The 5559-nt window shown below is 38.9% G+C and overlaps 1 long non-coding RNA gene across 1 annotated transcript; it reads left to right on the top strand.

The window, feature by feature from the left end:
• The first annotated feature begins 3397 nt into the window (after window positions 1–3397).
• LOC122005056 lies at window positions 3398–4349 on the top strand. The gene is made up of 2 exons (XR_006118310.1): window positions 3398–3632; window positions 4114–4349. It is a non-coding gene; the product is annotated as an uncharacterized LOC122005056 (long non-coding RNA).
• The last annotated feature ends 1210 nt before the right edge of the window (window positions 4350–5559 follow it).

Here is a 5559-nt window from a genome sequence, read left to right as displayed (position 1 = left end):
AACTCCACTTGGATCATAGCCTCGATATGGTCTATTGAGGTAGTGTATTTGATCATTCGGGACCAAGTATTGTCCAAGTCCAACTTGATTGACCAATTTGGACTTGGAAACCCATGCTTGGACTGATTTACTATTTGTTTTGTTTATTAAAGATAAATAAGATTTATATTTTTTTTCGTTTTATATCCTAGCCCAGTTCTATTGTAAAGCTCTTTGTGTCCCAAGAATTTGGTCAAGATTCTTGGAACCTAAAGAAAACCGTTCTAAGGTATTTTTTAAATCCTTGACTTGATTTTTCAAACTTGAATTTTCTTACTCAAATTTTTGAACATGAGTAGAATTTTCAGTCTGAACTTGATTAGATAAGGATTTAGTGTTAGTCACTTCTTTAAGGACAGCTACTTCCTTTAGAAGTGACTTTATCTTAAGGTTTGACTTAGCTAATTTGCGAAGTAAATAATTAACTAAATTATTAAGTCTAGAAACACTTACAGAGGGATCCGGCCCTTCTGAAACGGATATGGATCCGTGGCTTTGCTCGGACTCGGCCTCCGACTCGCTCTCGCACTCGGATTCGACGATCTGGTCCCAGGCCATCAATGCGAGTAAACTCGTCTGATCGAGTTCATCGTCGTCGTCCTCCGAAGAAGATTCATCCCACGTCACCTTCAGGGCCTTCTTTCTTCTTTGCTTTTGGTTGGGGCAGTTGACTTTGATGTGCCCCTTTTGGTTGCATCCGTAGCAGGTTACTTCAAATTTTACCTTCGAACTCGGGTGGGCCTCCTTGGATTGTACCGCCTTCTTCAGGTCTTTCTTGTTGAAGCCCTTCTTCTTCTTGTAGAGCTTCTTTACGAGGTTCACGAGTTCGCTGGTCAGTTCGTCTTCTTCATCTTCTGAGTCGGGTTCGTCTTCAGATTCCGGTTCAATTTTTCACCGTACTTTTGGTTCCCATGTTCGATTAGTACCTGCAAGCAAAGCTACACCTTTCTCGGGTGGTTGTGCATTAGTCTGCTCGTGAAGTTTGAGTTCCGAAAATAGTTCATCTAATTTAATACAAGATAGATCCTTAGAGACTTTGTAGGCATCTACCATTGATGCCCACAATGTGCTCCTAGGAAAGGAGTTGAGTGCATACCTTATAATGTCCCTATTCTCGACCTTCTGCCCAATTCCGTGGAGGGAGTTGAGGATGTCTTGGATTCTTGTGTGTAGTGAACTCGCCGTCTCGCCTTCCTGCATTTTCAGATTATATAATTTATTAAGTAAAAGATCCCTTTTACTCACCTTAGTGTCGGAAGTGCCCTAGTGGAGTTCGATCAGTTTCTCCCACAGCTCCTTTGCGGAAGGGAATGGGCCGACTCTATTGAGCTCCTCCTTAGTAAGACCGCACTAGAGAGTGCAGGTGGCTTTGGCATCGGCTTCCACCATTTTGATAAGGGTTGGATCCCAGTTTTCGCAGGATGTAGGCTTGCCGTCTACATCAGTTGGTAGTCGCAGTCCCGTCTTGACTATCATCCAGGTGTCGAACTGGATCTTCAAATATGTCTCCATTCGCCCCTTCCAATACCCGAAGTCTTCTCCGGAGAATAGTGGGGGATGAACAGTGATATATCCTTCTTGTTGGGTCATTTAAATCTTGCAAAAATTAAAAACAAGAAGATCTGTTCCAAGACTGAGTCTTGGATTAGTAGTGCGGGAAGAATAGAAATAAAACGAGCTCAAGTGGTATTGACCAACTTTGAGCAACACCGATTTTGAAAAGAATTAGAATTTTAGCTACTAAGCTAATTTCTAATTGACTCCGAAAAACCAAAAAAAAATACCACGAAAAAATATTTTGAATGGTTGTTGCACCAATTCAAAATGACCCCGCTCTGATACCAATTGTAGGATAGAAAAAATTTAGATATCTCCACAATGGTATGATATTGTCCACTTTGGCCCTAAACCCTCATGGCTTTGCTCTTGGGCTCTCCCCAAAAGGCCTCATGCCAATGGAGATATCTTTTCTCTTATAACCCCATGATCTTTCCAATGTGTTTCCAATATGGGACTATGTTTGCAACCTTGCAACCCCAACAGCTATCACTGCATAAATTAATCAATTGGAGCAATGCGATGCAATCATAGGTTTCAATCAAAGATAAAACAACCCATACTTAAATACTTACAACCCTGGATGGAAAAATCATCCAAATTTCTCTTACAGAAATAATCAGGATCAAGGACCATCTATGGGGGCAAGACCAAATTTTCAATCTGGACAACAAAATTTTCAGCAATAATCTTTTCAAGGCTTTCCTATATCCAAAATTGAAAAGATGCTTGAAGAAATTATCTCCAATCAAAATGAAATGAAGTAGGATCTATTGAAGCTTACTCAGAGAATGGATAATTCTGAAAAGTATCAAAAGATTCTGTATAGCCAAATTGCCCACCTAGCTTCCTCATCTTCTAGAGCACCAGGACAACTTCCTAGAAAACCTGATGTAAATCCTATGGAGCATTGCAACATAATTGAGCTTAGGAGCGGACAGACCTTGGGAAATCCCCAAGTGACTGCTCAAAAAGGGATGCAAAATGAAGAAGAGCTCTCTCCTCCTACACCTAGTCAAATTTTTGATAATGAGGAGAATACCATTGAGGTTAAAGAGACTCTTCCACTAAACCATCAGAGCAAAGTTATCCCTTTTCCCCAAAGACTCAATATGCTTAAAAAGGATGAAGAATTTGGCAAATTTTTGGAGAAGGTTAAAGAGATATGCGTTGAAGTTCCTCTTATAGATGCTATTCTTCAAATGCCAAAGTTTGCCAAATTCTTGAAGGACATCATGTCAAATAAAAGAAAGAGAGGAGATGCAGACACCATTGCACTAACTGAGGAATGCAGCGCTCTTTTGGTGAAGAACATGTAACACCCCAAATTTCATGATTTGGAGTCCTAAAAGACCTTATTAAAATTTAGAAATACTTTAGAAAAAATCTAGAGATTTTTAGGAATTTTTAGAGTATTTTTACGTAATTTTTGGAGTTCGTTTGGTATTTTTACCAAGAGAAAGAAGTAAAAAAATATATATATATATAAAAGTATTAAAGCTGGGTTTTGAACCCAAGACCTCAGACCCGAACCAGATCTTAACCGAACATAGCCAACCAACTCAGCCAGCGATCGTTTCTAATCAAATTAGGAAATAAATTGGTATTAAGCAGTATTTAGGAACGTTTGAATAAATAGGAAGAAAAATGGTTGCAGCCGAGAATCGAAACCGCGGCGTTTTGACCCGGTTAAAACCCGACTGACCAGGTGTTCAGCCGTCGGTTCTGTTTAGAAAATGTAGGAAAATTTACTTAAGTTAACAGAATTTGGGAAATTAAAAAGGAACTTTAGGGCCGAGAACCCTAATCGCTCTTTCCCCTTCTTCTCTTTGCGCGACGCCGTTCCTCTCCTCGGGCGAAACCGCAGCAAGCAGTCTGGCGTCTCCGGCGACTGGCGAGCACCCCTCTCCGTGAAGTCTTCACACCATCGAGCCCCTCTCGTCGAGAAGAGCAAGTGGGCGCAAGGAGAGGTCCAGAACTTGAGTTTTCTTCGAACCCTAGCAGCTCCTCTTCCCGATTTTTGAGTCCAAGGATAGGTAAGTCGCTACTCACCTGCAATAGAGTAGTTTCGAATTCGAATTAGAGTTTTCCTTGTGTCTCTTGATCTTTTTGGAGCATGATATGAGGTTGATTTCTTGTGAAGCCTGCTGCCGAGAATCTCAAGGAAAGGAATTAATTGGTTTGTAAGGCATATGTTTTGGTTTCTACAGATTTCGGATTTATGCTGTAAAATTCTGTTTAGCACAGCATTCACTTCCTTTGGTTCTCTGCCGTGAGTTACAAAGGAAGTATATGAAAAAGGATAAGTGTGTAGAGTATTTTGCTTCCTTTGGTTTTCTGCCGTGATGGGCACATTCGACTCATGTTGAGTTTTGCAGGTTTTGTTTTTATGATGCAATGGGTTTGAACAAGTTTTATATAGGTTTCAAGCTTTTGCAGGTTTCGGTTTTTAATGGCTATGTCTAGCGTTTTGGTTTCTTTTAAGTTCCAGCAAGTTTTGGCTCTTGTTTGTGCTAGGTATGAGATAGGAACAGCCTCATTTGAAGCTTAGAACAACCTAGTCCTCTTGTGCTTTACGATGACCAAGAACAACCCCCCTTGGAGCTTGTTGCAGTCCGGATTTAATGGTTTCAATTTATGTTGCTGATTTTGTGAATTTCATGCTGTTAACTTTGTAGTATTAGTATTTTATCTCACTGCCATGTATAAGAATGGGTTTTTAATGAATAATGCAGTAAGGTAGTTTGTGCTTATTGGTCTTTTGTCTAAAGGACTTATAGGGATGAACAATCCGGTTCTGTAAATTTTGATTTGCTTTAGAGATTATAGTGCAGAAATTTATTAGCTAAGAATGCAAAATTCCGAGTAGCATGTTATGTAGATTCTTAGTTAAGCTTTGTATTAGCAGTAGACTTGTACCATATTCTTGTAGCAGTGTAGATTTTTCAATTCGTAGTAGAGTAGATTTTTGTTTTGTAGCATGCATATTTTTGTTAGTTATATATGCAAATTTCTATTTAAGCTTCAAGGCAGGTTCTATTAAAGCTTATAGTATGCAGAATTTTGTAGCGAAGTATGCAGAACTTTAGTGCAATTTAGATCTCTTGGTTTTGCAGTTTAGTACTTCAATGTTAGAAATTGTTTTAAACATTTCAGTGTCTTTTTAAGAAGCATTCTTTTATGAGAAGTATTAACAAGTATAAGAAAAATAATGAAAAGAAAGAAAAAAGGCCAAGGCCTTAAGTAGATCTCAAAGTTAAACTTTAGGGATTTTGGCACACAAGGTGCTAAAGAAAATGCCGAGGCATTATATAGAAGTATTAAAAGATAACAAGTATTTTACTTTTATTAGTGGCACTGTGCTGGACTCTTAGTTGTCCTTGGGTTGGGCTCCCATAGTCGTCCCTAGGTTTAGATAACCTAGTAGTAACGGCACGGCCGACGGTCGACGGTCGACGACCCGAGGGTCGCCAAATGGGCCGCCAAATGGGTCGGGTCGTTACAAAAGTAAAAGCACAGTTGCCGGGCCTAAGAGAAGTTGATTATTATTTTGAAGTATTATAAGTATAAGTTTTTGAACAAGTAAAACGAGTTTTACATAAACATAAAGTATTAAAGATTAAGTTAGAACAAATGAAATAAGTTTCATACAGTTCTAAAAATCAGTAAGTTTAGTTCTTTATTCTGCCATGTTTATCTAGTGGATGAGTAGTTTTCATGTTTACTTATTAGATGAGCAGCATGATTAGCTATTAGAATTACATGAGTAGATTCCTTAGCTTTTCTTTGCTATTAGTTTGACATGAGCAGTTATGTTTATGCTTTATTTCTTTTTTTAGAGCATATAGTTTCTAGTTCTTTTCGTATACATGCACATTCGTGATTTTGTGAGTTAGATAGCGCTTTTTATTGTAATGACCTGGCCCTCTTGGCCTATTTGGCGGTCCATTTGGCGACCTCTCA

This window comes from Zingiber officinale, chromosome 1A (assembly GCF_018446385.1).
Source record: "Zingiber officinale cultivar Zhangliang chromosome 1A, Zo_v1.1, whole genome shotgun sequence".
NCBI lineage: Eukaryota > Viridiplantae > Streptophyta > Magnoliopsida > Zingiberales > Zingiberaceae > Zingiber > Zingiber officinale.
The sequence above is the reverse complement of the archived record's forward strand: the minus strand, read 5'-3'. Positions and strand labels throughout refer to the sequence as shown.